We start from the raw sequence: 17,776 nt of genomic DNA on the forward strand, positions 1-17,776 counted from the left end.
ACATCACAGATGGAGTACAGTTTATGATAGAGGTGGAACGTCACATTGTAGCAGCCCAAGTAGCTCGCCGTGATCGTATAGTGGTTAGTACTCTGCGTTGTGGCCGCAGCAACCTCGGTTCGAATCCGAGTCAGGGCATTGCGGATATTTTAGAATTTCCATTAATACATTGGCAATCTCTGTGGAGGACTGAAACAATTCGATATGTCCTGTTACTGTTATGAACCTTTTGTTTCTTTAATGCTCTTTGCACACTTTTTCATCGGGTGACTGTAATGTATTTCAACCAAATCTAATTAAGAGCGCATTATGTGGTGACATTTGCAATACATGAAACATTATAACACTGCCATTTACGTCAATAACCACTAGCTTGATTAAGACATATGTATTGCAGCGACAGTATTTCCCAGTTACAAATGGGAATAAAAACAACATCCGCGAGGGATTGAACCAACGACATTTAACTGATGTTGCCAATGGAGCGCGTTACAGAGAGCGCGAGGTCCCGCCTTTACAGTCACACGCTGATGATAATACAGATGTTTAAATAAACAGGCATATCTGTGGACTTGTGGTCTTTCTACATTGGGACTCATAGTCTAGTCCTAGGCTATTGTAGGCACTGGCGTATCTTTTAGTGGAATGAGAGGCATTCTGTAGTCGCGTGAAAGGACCTTTCAAGTCAATCTGATCTGTATTGTCCTGTGAAAAAAAGCGTTCTTAGACACAGTGAGGAGTTTTTGGGGATAATGGGAAAATCATTTCCAACTAAATGACAGGAATTTCTTAGTCCAATCATGAGGTGTGCTAGGCTTTTTTATACTGTGGCGGAAAGAGAGAGAGTATAACAGTCATTATAAATAAAGGGCCAAGGAAGTGACAGTTTATGGAAGGAACAATTTGCACATAGTTTTAGAATGTGGTCAGGAGGAGGACAATGTGCTTACACATATGAAACATTAGAAGGTAGATATTATGGAAGCACATATATTTCTTTATTTTTATTGTATTTGGGGAGAGGGGGTTAATATAGCACGTCCAATGTGGAAAAGTGCTTTCCATAGCACCTTGCAGGTGGGCGACATCTAGAGCTGTGCAGTAGCCACCCATGCCCCAGACGTCAAAGAGAACAAGAAGTTACACATGTTGGAAGTGAGGGTGAGACATTGAGGAGATATGATCCCCGTATGAAGCCGAGAGAAGGAGGAGGCGTGAACGTGCATCCATGTATGCAGGCGAGAAGGGAAGGAGCGTTGGTCATGCATCCCTGCATGAGGGTGAGACAGGGAGGAGATATGATCCCCGTATGAAGCCGAGAGAACGAGGTGGCATGAACATGCATCCTTGTATGCAGGTGTGACATGGAGTCATCATGAACATGCATCCCTTTATAAGGACATAACATGGAGGACGCATGAACATGAATGCCTGAATTTTATGGTGGTGGCCTTCGGGTGATTTGGCACGTGCAATTGGTGAAGAGCACTTCTCCTGCGCAAAAAAATAAATGTACTATTAGCACCCCGGAGGGAGCCTCTGCACTTCTTATAGGGAGAAAACTCTGCAATGGAAGGGGACAGGGTCAATAACAGCTGTAAACTCTCACAAGACCATCACTGCTCTCACACTTTCCTGCTCTCAGGCTGGCGGGCCATTATCGGCCCTGGCTGCCGCACCATTGCCAGGTTTGTGTAACTATATTATTTCTAATTGGCTCCACTTTGATGACTTTCATTTGGATTCTGACTTGATTATTGAGATCTTAAATAAGTGACTGGGGATCAGGTGTCCACTTATTCTCATGGATAACATCACAACCAACCTTTAATTCAAACATGAGTCATGACATCACAGATGGAGTACAGCTTATGATAGAGGTGGAACGTCACATCGTAGCAGCCCAAGTAGCTCGCCGTGATCATATAGTGGTTAGTACTCGGTTCGAATCCGAGTCACGGCATTGCGGTGAGGCAATGTCACGGCAGTTGGGCAGATATTTTAGAATTTCCATTAATACATTGGCAATCTCTGTGGAGGACTGAAACAATTCGATATGTCCTGTTACTGTTATGAACCTTTTGTTTCTTTAATGCTCTTTGCACACTTTTTCATCGGGTGACTGTAATGTATTTCAACCAAATCTAATTAAGAGCGCATTATCTGGTGACATTTGCAGTACATGAAACATTATAACACTGCCATTTACGTCAATAACCACTAGCTTGATTAAGACATATGTTTTGCAGCGACAGTATTTCCCAGTTACAAATGGGAATAAAAACAACATCCGCGAGGGATTGAACCAACGACATTTAACTGATGTTGCCAATGGAGCGCTTTACAGAGAGCGCGAGGTCCCGCCTTTACAGTCACACGCTGATGATAATACAGATGTTTAAATAAACAGGCATATCTGTGGACTTGTGGTCTTTCTACATTGGGACTCATAGTCTAGTCCTAGGCTATTGTAGGCACTGGCGTATCTTTTAGTGGAATGAGAGGCATTCTGTAGTTGCGTGAAAGGACCTTTCAAGTCAATCTGATCTGTATTGTCCTGTGAAAAAAAGCGTTCTTAGACACAGTGAGGAGTTTTTGGGGATAATGGGAAAATCATTTCCAACTAAATGACAGGAATTTCTTAGTCCAATCATGAGGTGTGCTAGGCTTTTTTATACTGTGGCGGAAAGAGAGAGAGTATAACAGTCATTATAAATAAAGGGCCAAGGAAGTGACAGTTTATGGAAGGAACAATTTGCACATAGTTTTAGAATGTGGTCAGGAGGAGGACAATGTGCTTACACATATGAAACATTAGAAGGTAGACATTATGGAAGCACATATATTTCTTTATTTTTATTGTATTTGGGGAGAGGGGGTTAATATAGCACGTCCAATGTGGAAAAGTGCTTTCCATAGCGCCTTGCAGGTGGGCGACATCTAGAGCTGTGCAGTAGCCACCCATGCCCCAGACGTCAAAGAGAACAAGAAGTTACACATGTTGGAAGTGAGGGTGAGACATTGAGGAGATATGATCCCCGTATGAAGCCGAGAGAAGGAGGAGGCGTGAACGTGCATCCATGTATGCAGGCGAGAAGGGAAGGAGCGTTGGTCATGCATCCCTGCATGAGGGTGAGACAGGGAGGAGATATGATCCCCGTATGAAGCCGAGAGAAGGAGGAGGCGTGAACGGGCATCCATGTATGCGGGCGAGACAGGAAGGAGCGTTGGTCATGCATCCCTGCATGAGGGTGAGACAGGGAGGAGATATGATCCCCGCATGAAGCCGAGAGAAGGAGGAGGCGTGAACGTGCATCCATGTATGCAGGCGAGAAGGGAAGGAGCATTGGTCATGCATCCCTGCATGAGGGTGAGACAGGGAGGAGATATGATCCCCGTATGAAGCCGAGAGAAGGAGGAGGCGTGAACGTGCATCCATGTATGCGGGCGAGACAGGAAGGAGCATTGGTCATGCATCCCTTGCTGAGGGTGAGACAGGGAGGAGATAAAATCCCCGTATGAAGCCGAGAGAACGAGGAGACATGAACGTGCATCCATGTATGCGGGCGAGAAGGGAAGGAGCATTGGTCATGCATCCCTGCATGAGGGTGAGACAGGGAGGAGATAAAATCCGTGTATGAAGCCAAGAGAACGAGGTGGCATGAACATGCATCCTTGTATGCAGGTGTGACATGGAGTCATCATGAACATGCATCCCTTTATAAGGACATAACATGGAGGACGCATGAACATGAATGCCTGAATTTTATGGTGGTGGCCTTCGGGTGATTTGGCACGTGCAATTGGTGAAGAGCACTTCTCCTGCGCAAAAAAATAAATGTACTATTAGCACCCCGGAGGGAGCCTCTGCACTTCTTATAGGGAGAAAACTCTGCAATGGAAGGGGACAGGGTCAATAACAGCTGTAAACTCTCACAAGACCATCACTGCTCTCACACTTTCCTGCTCTCAGGCTGGCGGGCCATTATCGGCCCTGGCTGCCGCACCATTGCCAGGTTTGTGTAACTATATTATTTCTAATTGGCTCCACTTTGATGACTTTCATTTGGATTCTGACTTGATTATTGAGATCTTAAATAAGTGACTGGGGATCAGGTGTCCACTTATTCTCATGGATAACATCACAACCAACCTTTAATTCAAACATGAGTCATGACATCACAGATGGAGTACAGTTTATGATAGAGGTGGAACGTCACATTGTAGCAGCCCAAGTAGCTCGCCGTGATCGTATAGTGGTTAGTACTCTGCGTTGTGGCCGCAGCAACCTCGGTTCGAATCCGAGTAAGGGCATTGCGGATATTTTAGAATTTCCATTAATACATTGGCAATCTCTGTGGAGAACTGAAACAATTCGATATGTCCTGTTACTGTTATGAACCTTTTGTTTCTTTAATGCTCTTTGCACACTTTTTCATCGGGTGACTGTAATGTATTTCAACCAAATCTAATTAAGAGCGCATTATGTGGTGACATTTGCAATACATGAAACATTATAACACTGCCATTTACGTCAATAACCACTAGCTTGATTAAGACATATGTATTGCAGCGACAGTATTTCCCAGTTACAAATGGGAATAAAAACAACATCCGCGAGGGATTGAACCAACGACATTTAACTGATGTTGCCAATGGAGCGCGTTACAGAGAGCGCGAGGTCCCGCCTTTACAGTCACACGCTGATGATAATACAGATGTTTAAATAAACAGGCATATCTGTGGACTTGTGGTCTTTCTACATTGGGACTCATAGTCTAGTCCTAGGCTATTGTAGGCACTGGCGTATCTTTTAGTGGAATGAGAGGCATTCTGTAGTCGCGTGAAAGGACCTTTCAAGTCAATCTGATCTGTATTGTCCTGTGAAAAAAAGCGTTCTTAGACACAGTGAGGAGTTTTTGGGGATAATGGGAAAATCATTTCCAACTAAATGACAGGAATTTCTTAGTCCAATCATGAGGTGTGCTAGGCTTTTTTATACTGTGGCGGAAAGAGAGAGAGTATAACAGTCATTATAAATAAAGGGCCAAGGAAGTGACAGTTTATGGAAGGAACAATTTGCACATAGTTTTAGAATGTGGTCAGGAGGAGGACAATGTGCTAACACATATGAAACATTAGAAGGTAGATATTATGGAAGCACATATATTTCTTTATTTTTATTGTATTTGGGGAGAGGGGGTTAATATAGCACGTCCAATGTGGAAAAGTGCTTTCCATAGCACCTTGCAGGTGGGCGACATCTAGAGCTGTGCAGTAGCCACCCATGCCCCAGACGTCAAAGAGAACAAGAAGTTACACATGTTGGAAGTGAGGGTGAGACATTGAGGAGATATGATCCCCGTATGAAGCCGAGAGAAGGAGGAGGCGTGAACGTGCATCCATGTATGCAGGCGAGAAGGGAAGGAGCATTGGTCATGCATCCCTGCATGAGGGTGAGACAGGGAGGAGATATGATCCCCGTATGAAGCCGAGAGAAGGAGGAGGCGTGAACGTGCATCCATGTATGCGGGCGAGACAGGAAGGAGCGTTGGTCATGAATCCCTGCATGAGGGTGAGACAGGGAGGAGATATGATCCCCGTATGAAGGCGAGAGAAGGAGGAGGCGTGAACGTGCATCCATGTATGCAGGCGAGAAGGGAAGGAGCATTGGTCATGCATCCCTGCATGAGGGTGAGACAGGGAGGAGATATGATCCCCGTATGAAGCCGAGAGAAGGAGGAGGCGTGAACGTGCATCCATGTATGCGGGCGAGACAGGAAGGAGCATTGGTCATGCATCCCTGCATGAGGGTGAGACAGGGAGGAGATATGATCCCCATATGAAGCCGAGAGAAGGAGGAGGCGTGAACGTGCATCCATGTATGCGGGCGAGACGGGAAGAAGCATTGGTCATGCATCCCTTCCTGAGGGTGAGACAGGGAAGAGATAAAATCCCAGTATGAAGCCGAGAGAACGAGGAGACATGAACGTGCATCCATGTATGCGGGCGAGAAGGGAAGGAGCATTGGTCATGCATCCCTGCATGAGGGTGAGACAGGGAGGAGATAAAATCCCTGTATGAAGACAAGAGAACGAGGTGGCATGAACATGCATCCTTGTATGCAGGTGTGACATGGAGTCATCATGAACATGCATCCCTTTATAAGGACATAACATGGAGGACGCATGAACATGAATGCCTGAATTTTATGGTGGTGGCCTTCGGGTGATTTGGCACGTGCAATTGGTGAAGAGCACTTCTCCTGCGCAAAAAAATAAATGTACTATTAGCACCCCAGAGGGAGCCTCTGCACTTCTTATAGGGAGAAAACTCTGCAATGGAAGGGGACAGGGTCAATAACAGCTGTAAACTCTCACAAGACCATCACTGCTCTCACACTTTCCTGCTCTCAGGCTGGCGGGCCATTATCGGCCCTGGCTGCCGCACAATTGCCAGGTTTGTGTAACTATATTATTTCGAATTGGCTCCACTTTGATGACTTTCATTTGGATTCTGACTTGATTATTGAGATCTTAAATAAGTGACTGGGGATCAGGTGTCCACTTATTCTCATGGATAACATCACAACCAACCTTTAATTCAAACATGAGTCATGACATCACAGATGGAGTACAGCTTATGATAGAGGTGGAACGTCACATCGTAGCAGCCCAAGTAGCTCGCCGTGATCGTATAGTGGTTAGTACTCTGCGTTGTGGCCGCAGCAACCTCGGTTCGAATCCGAGTCACGGCATTGCAGTGAGGCAATGTCACGGCAGTTGAGCAGATATTTTAGAATTTCCATTAATACATTGGCAATCTCTGTGGAGGACTGAAACAATTCGATATGTCCTGTTACTGTTATGAACCTTTTGTTTCTTTAATGCTCTTTGCACACTTTTTCATCGGGTGACTGTAATGTATTTCAACCAAATCTAATTAAGAGCGCATTATCTGGTGACATTTGCAGTACATGAAACATTATAACACTGCCATTTACGTCAATAACCACTAGCTTGATTAAGACATATGTATTGCAGCGACAGTATTTCCCAGTTACAAATGGGAATAAAAACAACATCCGCGAGGGATTGAACCAACAACATTTAACTGATGTTGCCAATGGAGCGCGTTACAGAGAGCGCGAGGTCCCGCCTTTACAGTCACACGCTGATGATAATACAGATGTTTAAATAAACAGGCATATCTGTGGACTTGTGGTCTTTCTACATTGGGACTCATAGTCTAGTCCTAGGCTATTGTAGGCACTGGTGTATCTTTTAGTGGAATGAGAGGCATTCTGTAGTCGCGTGAAAGGACCTTTCAAGTCAATCTGATCTGTATTGTCCTATGAAAAAAAGCGTTCTTAGACACAGTGAGGAGTTTTTGGGGATAATGGGAAAATCATTTCCAACTAAATGACAGGAATTTCTTAGTCCAATCATGAGGTGTGCTAGGCTTTTTTATACTGTGGAGGAAAGAGAGAGAGTATAACAGTCATTATAAATAAAGGGCCAAGGAAGTGACAGTTTATGGAAGGAACAATTTGCACATAGCTTTAGAATGTGGTCAGGAGGAGGACAATGTGCTTACACATATGAAACATTAGAAGGTAGACATTATGGAAGCACATATATTTCTTTATTTTTATTGTATTTGGGGAGAGGGGGTTAATATAACACGTCCAATGTGGAAAAGTGCTTTCCATAGCACCTTGCAGGTGGGCGACATCTAGAGCTGTGCAGTAGCCACCCATGCCCCAGACGTCAAAGAGAACAAGAAGTTACACATGTTGGAAGTGAGGGTGAGACATTGAGGAGATATGATCCCCGTATGAAGCCGAGAGAAGGAGGAGGCGTGAACGTGCATCCATGTATGCAGGCGAGAAGGGAAGGAGCATTGGTCATGCATCCCTGCATGAGGGTGAGACAGGGAGGAGATATGATCCCCGTATGAAGCCGAGAGAAGGAGGAGGCGTGAACGTGCATCCATGTATGCGGGCGAGACAGGAAGGAGCGTTGGTCATGCATCCCTGCATGAGGGTGAGACAGGGAGGAGATATGATCCCCGTATGAAGCCGAGAGAAGGAGGAGGCGTGAACGTGCATCCATGTATGCAGGCGAGAAGGGAAGGAGCATTGGTCATGCATCCCTGCATGAGGGTGAGACAGGGAGGAGATATGATCCCCGTATGAAGCCGAGAGAAGGAGGAGGCGTGAACGTGCATCCATGTATGCGGGCGAGACAGGAAGGAGCATTGGTCATGCATCCCTGCATGAGGGTGAGACAGGGAGGAGATATGATCCCCGTATGAAGCCAAGAGAAGGAGGAGGCGTGAACGTGCATCCATGTATGCGGGCGAGACGGGAAGGAGCATTGGTCATGCATCCCTTCCTGAGGGTGAGACAGGGAGGAGATAAAATCCCAGTATGAAGCCGAGAGAACGAGGAGACATGAACGTGCATCCATGTATGCGGGCGAGAAGGGAAGGAGCATTGGTCATGCATCCCTGCATGAGGGTGAGACAGGGAGGAGATAAAATCCCTGTATGAAGCCAAGAGAACGAGGTGGCATGAACATGCATCCTTGTATGCAGGTGTGGCATGGAGTCATCATGAACATGCATCCCTTTATAAGGACATAACATGGAGGACGCATGAACATGAATGCCTGAATTTTTTGGTGGTGGCCTTCGGGTGATTTGGCACGTGCAATTGGTGAAGAGCACTTCTCCTGCGCAAAAAAATAAATGTACTATTAGCACCCCGGAGGGAGCCTCTGCACTTCTTATAGGGAGAAAACTCTGCAATGGAAGGGGACAGGGTCAATAACAGCTGTAAACTCTCACAAGACCATCACTGCTCTCACACTTTCCTGCTCTCAGGCTGGCGGGCCATTATCGGCCCTGGCTGCCGCACCATTGCCAGGTTTGTGTAACTATATTATTTCTAATTGGCTCCACTTTGATGACTTTCATTTGGATTCTGACTTGATTATTGAGATCTTAAATAAGTGACTGGGGATCAGGTGTCCACTTATTCTCATGGATAACATCACAACCAACCTTTAATTCAAACATGAGTCATGACATCACAGATGGAGTACAGCTTATGATAGAGGTGGAACGTCACTTTGTAGCAGCCCAAGTAGCTCGCCGTGATCGTATAGTGGTTAGTACTCTGCATTGTGGCCGCAGCAACCTCGGTTCGAATCCGAGTCACGGCATTGCGGGGAGGCAATAGGCAATGTCACGGCAGTTGGGCAGATATTTTAGAATTTCCATTAATACATTGGCAATCTCTGTGGAGGACTGAAACAATTCGATATGTCCTGTTACTGTTATGAACCTTTTGTTTCTTTAATGCTCTTTGCACACTTTTTCATCGGGTGACTGTAATGTATTTCAACCAAATCTAATTAAGAGCGCATTATCTGGTGACATTTGCAGTACATGAAACATTATAACACTGCCATTTACGTCAATAACCACTAGCTTGATTAAGACATATGTATTGCAGCGACAGTATTTCCCAGTTACAAATGGGAATAAAAACAACATCCGCGAGGGATTGAACCAACAACATTTAACTGATGTTGCCAATGGAGCGCGTTACAGTGAGCGCGAGGTCCCGCCTTTACAGTCACACGCTGATGATAATACAGATGTTTAAATAAACAGGCATATCTGTGGACTTGTGGTCTTTCTACATTGGGACTCATAGTCTAGTCCTAGGCTATTGTAGGCACTGGTGTATCTTTTAGTGGAATGAGAGGCATTCTGTAGTCGCGTGAAAGGACCTTTCAAGTCAATCTGATCTGTATTGTCCTATGAAAAAAAGCGTTCTTAGACACAGTGAGGAGTTTTTGGGGATAATGGGAAAATCATTTCCAACTAAATGACAGGAATTTCTTAGTCCAATCATGAGGTGTGCTAGGCTTTTTTATACTGTGGAGGAAAGAGAGAGAGTATAACAGTCATTATAAATAAAGGGCCAAGGAAGTGACAGTTTATGGAAGGAACAATTTGCACATAGTTTTAGAATGTGGTCAGGAGGAGGACAATGTGCTTACACATATGAAACATTAGAAGGTAGAAATTATGGAAGCACATATATTTCTTTATTTTTATTGTATTTGGGGAGAGGGGGTTAATATAGCACGTCCAATGTGGAAAAGTGCTTTCCATAGCACCTTGCAGGTGGGCGACATCTAGAGCTGTGCAGTAGCCACCCAGGCCCCAGACGTCAAAGAGAACAAGAAGTTACACATGTTGGAAGTGAGGGTGAGACATTGAGGAGATATGATCCCCGTATGAAGCCGAGAAAAGGAGGAGGCGTGAACGTGCATCCATGTATGCAGGCGAGAAGGGAAGGAGCATTGGTCATGCATCCCTGCATGAGGGTGAGACAGGGAGGAGATATGATCCCCGTATGAAGCCGAGAGAAGGAGGAGGCGTGAACGTGCATCCATGTATGCGGGCGAGACAGGAAGGAGCGTTGGTCATGCATCCCTGCATGAGGGTGAGACAGGGAGGAGATATGATCCCCGTATGAAGGCGAGAGAAGGAGGAGGCGTGAACGTGCATCCATGTATGCAGGCGAGAAGGGAAGGAGCATTGGTCATGCATCCCTGCATGAGGGTGAGACAGGGAGGAGATATGATCCCCGTATGAAGCCGAGAGAAGGAGGAGGCGTGAACGTGCATCCATGTATGCGGGCGAGACAGGAAGGAGCATTGGTCATGCATCCCTGCATGAGGGTGAGACAGGGAGGAGATATGATCCCCGTATGAAGCCGAGAGAAGGAGGAGGCGTGAACGTGCATCCATGTATGCGGGCGAGACGGGAAGGAGCATTGGTCATGCATCCCTTCCTGAGGGTGAGACAGGGAAGAGATAAAATCCCAGTATGAAGCCGAGAGAACGAGGAGACATGAACGTGCATCCATGTATGCGGGCGAGAAGGGAAGGAGCATTGGTCATGCATCCCTGCATGAGGGTGAGACAGGGAGGAGATAAAATCCCTGTATGAAGACAAGAGAACGAGGTGGCATGAACATGCATCCTTGTATGCAGGTGTGACATGGAGTCATCATGAACATGCATCCCTTTATAAGGACATAACATGGAGGACGCATGAACATGAATGCCTGAATTTTATGGTGGTGGCCTTCGGGTGATTTGGCACGTGCAATTGGTGAAGAGCACTTCTCCTGCGCAAAAAAATAAATGTACTATTAGCACCCCAGAGGGAGCCTCTGCACTTCTTATAGGGAGAAAACTCTGCAATGGAAGGGGACAGGGTCAATAACAGCTGTAAACTCTCACAAGACCATCACTGCTCTCACACTTTCCTGCTCTCAGGCTGGCGGGCCATTATCGGCCCTGGCTGCCGCACGATTGCCAGGTTTGTGTAACTATATTATTTCGAATTGGCTCCACTTTGATGACTTTCATTTGGATTCTGACTTGATTATTGAGATCTTAAATAAGTGACTGGGGATCAGGTGTCCACTTATTCTCATGGATAACATCACAACCAACCTTTAATTCAAACATGAGTCATGACATCACAGATGGAGTACAGCTTATGATAGAGGTGGAACGTCACATCGTAGCAGCCCAAGTAGCTCGCCGTGATCGTATAGTGGTTAGTACTCTGCGTTGTGGCCGCAGCAACCTCGGTTCGAATCCGAGTCACGGCATTGCGGTGAGGCAATGTCACGGCAGTTGGGCAGATATTTTAGAATTTCCATTAATACATTGGCAATCTCTGTGGAGGACTGAAACAATTCGATATGTCCTGTTACTGTTATGAACCTTTTGTTTCTTTAATGCTCTCTGCACACTTTTTCATCGGGTGACTGTAATGTATTTCAACCAAATCTAATTAAGAGCGCATTATCTGGTGACATTTGCAGTACATGAAACATTATAACACTGCCATTTACGTCAATAACCACTAGCTTGATTAAGACATATGTATTGCAGCGACAGTATTTCCCAGTTACAAATGGGAATAAAAACAACATCCGCGAGGGATTGAACCAACGACATTTAACTGATGTTGCCAATGGAGCGCTTTACAGAGAGCGCGAGGTCCCGCCTTTACAGTCACACGCTGATGATAATACAGATGTTTAAATAAACAGGCATATCTGTGGACTTGTGGTCTTTCTACATTGGGACTCATAGTCTAGTCCTAGGCTAATGTAGGCACTGGCGTATCTTTTAGTGGAATGAGAGGCATTCTGTAGTCGCGTGAAAGGACCTTTCAAGTCAATCTGATCTGTATTGTCCTGTGAAAAAAAGCGTTCTTAGACACAGTGAGGAGTTTTTGGGGATAATGGGAAAATCATTTCCAACTAAATGACAGGAATTTCTTAGTCCAATCATGAGGTGTGCTAGGCTTTTTTATACTGTGGCGGAAAGAGAGAGAGTATAACAGTCATTATAAATAAAGGGCCAAGGAAGTGACAGTTTATGGAAGGAACAATTTGCACATAGTTTTAGAATGTGGTCAGGAGGAGGACAATGTGCTTACACATATGAAACATTAGAAGGTAGACATTATGGAAGCACATATATTTCTTTATTTTTATTGTATTTGGGGAGAGGGGGTTAATATAGCACGTCCAATGTGGAAAAGTGCTTTCCATAGCACCTTGCAGGTGGGCGACATCTAGAGCTGTGCAGTAGCCACCCATGCCCCAGACGTCAAAGAGAACAAGAAGTTACACATGTTGGAAGTGAGGGTGAGACATTGAGGAGATATGATCCCCGTATGAAGCCGAGAGAAGGAGGAGGCGTGAACGTGCATCCATGTATGCAGGCGAGAAGGGAAGGAGCATTGGTCATGCATCCCTGCATGAGGGTGAGACAGGGAGGAGATATGATCCCCGTATGAAGCCGAGAGAAGGAGGAGGCGTGAACGTGCATCCATGTATGCGGGCGAGACAGGAAGGAGCGTTGGTCATGCATCCCTGCATGAGGGTGAGACAGGGAGGAGATATGATCCCCGTATGAAGCCGAGAGAAGGAGGAGGCGTGAACGTGCATCCATGTATGCAGGCGAGAAGGGAAGGAGCATTGGTCATGCATCCCTGCATGAGGGTGAGACAGGGAGGAGATATGATCCCCGTATGAAGCCGAGAGAAGGAGGAGGCGTGAACGTGCATCCATGTATGCGGGCGAGACAGGAAGGAGCATTGGTCATGCATCCCTGCATGAGGGTGAGACAGGGAGGAGATATGATCCCCGTATGAAGCCGAGAGAAGGAGGAGGCGTGAACGTGCATCCATGTATGCAGGCGAGACGGGAAGGAGCATTGGTCATGCATCCCTTCCTGAGGGTGAGACAGGGAGGAGATAAAATCCCAGTATGAAGCCGAGAGAACGAGGAGACATGAACGTGCATCCATGTATGCGGGCGAGAAGGGAAGGAGCATTGGTCATGCATCCCTGCATGAGGGTGAGACAGGGAGGAGATAAAATCCCTGTATGAAGACAAGAGAACGAGGTGGCATGAACATGCATCCTTGTATGCAGGTGTGACATGGAGTCATCATGAACATGCATCCCTTTATAAGGACATAACATGGAGGACGCATGAACATGAATGCCTGAATTTTATGGTGGTGGCCTTCGGGTGATTTGGCACGTGCAATTGGTGAAGAGCACTTCTCCTGCGCAAAAAAATAAATGTACTATTAGCACCCCGGAGGGAGCCTCTGCACTTCTTATAGGGAGAAAACTCTGCAATGGAAGGGGACAGGGTCAATAACAGCTGTAAACTCTCACAAGACCATCACTGCTCTCACACTTTCCTGCTCTCAGGCTGGCGGGCCATTATCGGCCCTGGCTGCCGCACCATTGCCAGGTTTGTGTAACTATATTATTTCTAATTGGCTCCACTTTGATGACTTTCATTTGGATTCTGACTTGATTATTGAGATCTTAAATAAGTGACTGGGGATCAGGTGTCCACTTATTCTCATGGATAACTTCACAACCAACCTTTAATTCAAACATGAGTCATGACATCACAGATGGAGTACAGCTTATGATAGAGGTGGAACGTCAGATTGTAGCAGCCCAAGTAGCTCGCTGTGATCGTATAGTGGTTAGTACTCTGCGTTGTGGCCGCAGCAACCTCGGTTCGAATCCGAGTCACGGCATTGCGGTGAGGCAATGTCACGGCAGTTGGGCAGATATTTTAGAATTTCCATTAATACATTGGCAATCTCTGTGGAGGACTGAAACAATTCGATATGTCCTGTTACTGTTATGAACCTTTTGTTTCTTTAATGCTCTTTGCACACTTTTTCATCGGGTGACTGTAATGTATTTCAACCAAATCTAATTAAGAGCGCATTATCTGGTGACATTTGCAGTACATGAAACATTATAACACTGCCATTTACGTCAATAACCACTAGCTTGATTAAGACATATGTATTGCAGCGACAGTATTTCCCAGTTACAAATGGGAATAAAAACAACATCCGCGAGGGATTGAACCAACGACATTTAACTGATGTTGCCAATGGAGCGCTTTACAGAGAGCGCGAGGTCCCGCCTTTACAGTCACACGCTGATGATAATACAGATGTTTAAATAAACAGGCATATCTGTGGACTTGTGGTCTTTCTACATTGGGACTCATAGTCTAGTCCTAGGCTAATGTAGGCACTGGCGTATCTTTTAGTGGAATGAGAGGCATTCTGTAGTCGCGTGAAAGGACCTTTCAAGTCAATCTGATCTGTATTGTCCTGTGAAAAAAAGCGTTCTTAGACACAGTGAGGAGTTTTTGGGGATAATGGGAAAATCATTTCCAACTAAATGACAGGAATTTCTTAGTCCAATCATGAGGTGTGCTAGGCTTTTTTATACTGTGGCGGAAAGAGAGAGAGTATAACAGTCATTATAAATAAAGGGCCAAGGAAGTGACAGTTTATGGAAGGAACAATTTGCACATAGTTTTAGAATGTGGTCAGGAGGAGGACAATGTGCTTACACATATGAAACATTAGAAGGTAGACATTATGGAAGCACATATATTTCTTTATTTTTATTGTATTTGGGGAGAGGGGGTTAATATAGCACGTCCAATGTGGAAAAGTGCTTTCCATAGCACCTTGCAGGTGGGCGACATCTAGAGCTGTGCAGTAGCCACCCATGCCCCAGACGTCAAAGAGAACAAGAAGTTACACATGTTGGAAGTGAGGGTGAGACATTGAGGAGATATGATCCCCGTATGAAGCCGAGAGAAGGAGGAGGCGTGAACGTGCATCCATGTATGCAGGCGAGAAGGGAAGGAGCATTGGTCATGCATCCCTGCATGAGGGTGAGACAGGGAGGAGATATGATCCCCGTATGAAGCCGAGAGAAGGAGGAGGCGTGAACGTGCATCCATGTATGCGGGCGAGACAGGAAGGAGCGTTGGTCATGCATCCCTGCATGAGGGTGAGACAGGGAGGAGATATGATCCCCGTATGAAGCAGAGAGAAGGAGGAGGCGTGAACGTGCATCCATGTATGCAGGCGAGAAGGGAAGGAGCATTGGTCATGCATCCCTGCATGAGGGTGAGACAGGGAGGAGATATGATCCCCGTATGAAGCCGAGAGAAGGAGGAGGCGTGAACATGCATCCATGTATGCGGGCGAGACAGGAAGGAGCATTGGTCATGCATCCCTGCATGAGGGTGAGACAGGGAGGAGATATGATCCCCGTATGAAGCCAAGAGAAGGAGGAGGCGTGAACGTGCATCCATGTATGCGGGCGAGACGGGAAGGAGAATTGGTCATGCATCCCTTCCTGAGGGTGAGACAGGGAGGAGATAAAATCCCAGTATGAAGCCGAGAGAACGAGGAGACATGAACGTGCATCCATGTATGCGGGCGAGAAGGGAAGGAGCATTGGTCATGCATCCCTGCACGAGGGTGAGACAGGGAGGAGATAAAATCCCTGTATGAAGACAAGAGAACGAGGTGGCATGAACATGCATCCTTGTATGCAGGTGTGACATGGAGTCATCATGAACATGCATCCCTTTATAAGGACATAACATGGAGGACGCATGAACATGAATGCCTGAATTTTATGGTGGTGGCCTTCGGGTGATTTGGCACGTGCAATTGGTGAAGAGCACTTCTCCTGCGCAAAAAAATAAATGTACTATTAGCACCCCGGAGGGAGCCTCTGCACTTCTTATAGGGAGAAAACTCTGCAATGGAAGGGGACAGGGTCAATAACAGCTGTAAACTCTCACAAGACCATCACTGCTCTCACACTTTCCTGCTCTCAGGCTGGCGGGCCATTATCGGCCCTGGCTGCCGCACCATTGCCAGGTTTGTGTAACTATATTATTTCTAATTGGCTCCACTTTGATGACTTTCATTTGGATTCTGACTTGATTATTGAGATCTTAAATAAGTGACTGGGGATCAGGTGTCCACTTATTCTCATGGATAACTTCACAACCAACCTTTAATTCAAACATGAGTCATGACATCACAGATGGAGTACAGCTTATGATAGAGGTGGAACGTCACATTGTAGCAGCCCAAGTAGCTCACTGTGATCTTATAGTGGTTAGTACTCTGCGTTGTGGCCGCAGCAACCTCGGTTCGAATCCGAGTCACGGCATTGCGGTGAGGCAATGTCACGGCAGTTGGGCAAATATTTTAGAATTTCCATTAATACATTGGCAATCTCTGTGGAGGACTGAAACAATTCGATATGTCCTGTTACTGTTATGAACCTTTTGTTTCTTTAATGCTCTTTGCACACTTTTTCATCGGGTGACTGTAATGTATTTCAACCAAATCTAATTAAGAGCGCATTATCTGGTGACATTTGCAGTACATGAAACATTATAACACTGCCATTTACGTCAATAACCACTAGCTTGATTAAGACATATGTATTGCAGCGACAGTATTTCCCAGTTACAAATGGGAATAAAAACAACATCCGCGAGGGATTGAACCAACAACATTTAACTGATGTTGCCAATGGAGCGCGTTACAGTGAGCGCGAGGTCCCGCCTTTACAGTCACACGCTGATGATAATACAGATGTTTAAATAAACAGGCATATCTGTGGACTTGTGGTCTTTCTACATTGGGACTCATAGTCTAGTCCTAGGCTATTGTAGGCACTGGTGTATCTTTTAGTGGAATGAGAGGCATTCTGTAGTCGCGTGAAAGGACCTTTCAAGTCAATCTGATCTGTATTGTCCTATGAAAAAAAGCGTTCTTAGACACAGTGAGGAGTTTTTGGGGATAATGGGAAAATCATTTCCAACTAAATGACAGGAATTTCTTAGTCCAATCATGAGGTGTGCTAGGCTTTTTTATACTGTGGAGGAAAGAGAGAGAGTATAACAGTCATTATAAATAAAGGGCCAAGGAAGTGACAGTTTATGGAAGGAACAATTTGCACATAGTTTTAGAATGTGGTCAGGAGGAGGACAATGTGCTTACACATATGAAACATTAGAAGGTAGAAATTATGGAAGCACATATATTTCTTTATTTTTATTGTATTTGGGGAGAGGGGGTTAATATAGCACGTCCAATGTGGAAAAGTGCTTTCCATAGCACCTTGCAGGTGGGCGACATCTAGAGCTGTGCAGTAGCCACCCAGGCCCCAGACGTCAAAGAGAACAAGAAGTTACACATGTTGGAAGTGAGGGTGAGACATTGAGGAGATATGATCCCCGTATGAAGCCGAGAAAAGGAGGAGGCGTGAACGTGCATCCATGTATGCAGGCGAG

The 17,776-nt window shown here is 45.7% G+C and overlaps 3 non-coding genes across 3 annotated transcripts; all 3 read left to right on the forward strand.

Moving 5' to 3' along the window:
* The first annotated feature begins 6,685 nt into the window (after positions 1-6,685).
* TRNAH-GUG (transfer RNA histidin (anticodon GUG)) lies at positions 6,686-6,757 on the forward strand. The gene has a single exon. It is a non-coding gene; the product is annotated as a tRNA-His (tRNA).
* A 4,875-nt stretch (positions 6,758-11,632) lies between these two features.
* TRNAH-GUG (transfer RNA histidin (anticodon GUG)) lies at positions 11,633-11,704 on the forward strand. The gene has a single exon. It is a non-coding gene; the product is annotated as a tRNA-His (tRNA).
* Positions 11,705-14,102: 2,398 nt separating this feature from the next.
* TRNAH-GUG (transfer RNA histidin (anticodon GUG)) lies at positions 14,103-14,174 on the forward strand. The gene has a single exon. It is a non-coding gene; the product is annotated as a tRNA-His (tRNA).
* The last annotated feature ends 3,602 nt before the right edge of the window (positions 14,175-17,776 follow it).

The sequence above is a fragment of the Ambystoma mexicanum genome (genome assembly GCF_040938575.1).
Source record: "Ambystoma mexicanum isolate Mex_15411 chromosome 12 unlocalized genomic scaffold, UKY_AmexF1_1 Mex_chr12_unloc.1, whole genome shotgun sequence".
Lineage (NCBI taxonomy): Eukaryota > Metazoa > Chordata > Amphibia > Caudata > Ambystomatidae > Ambystoma > Ambystoma mexicanum.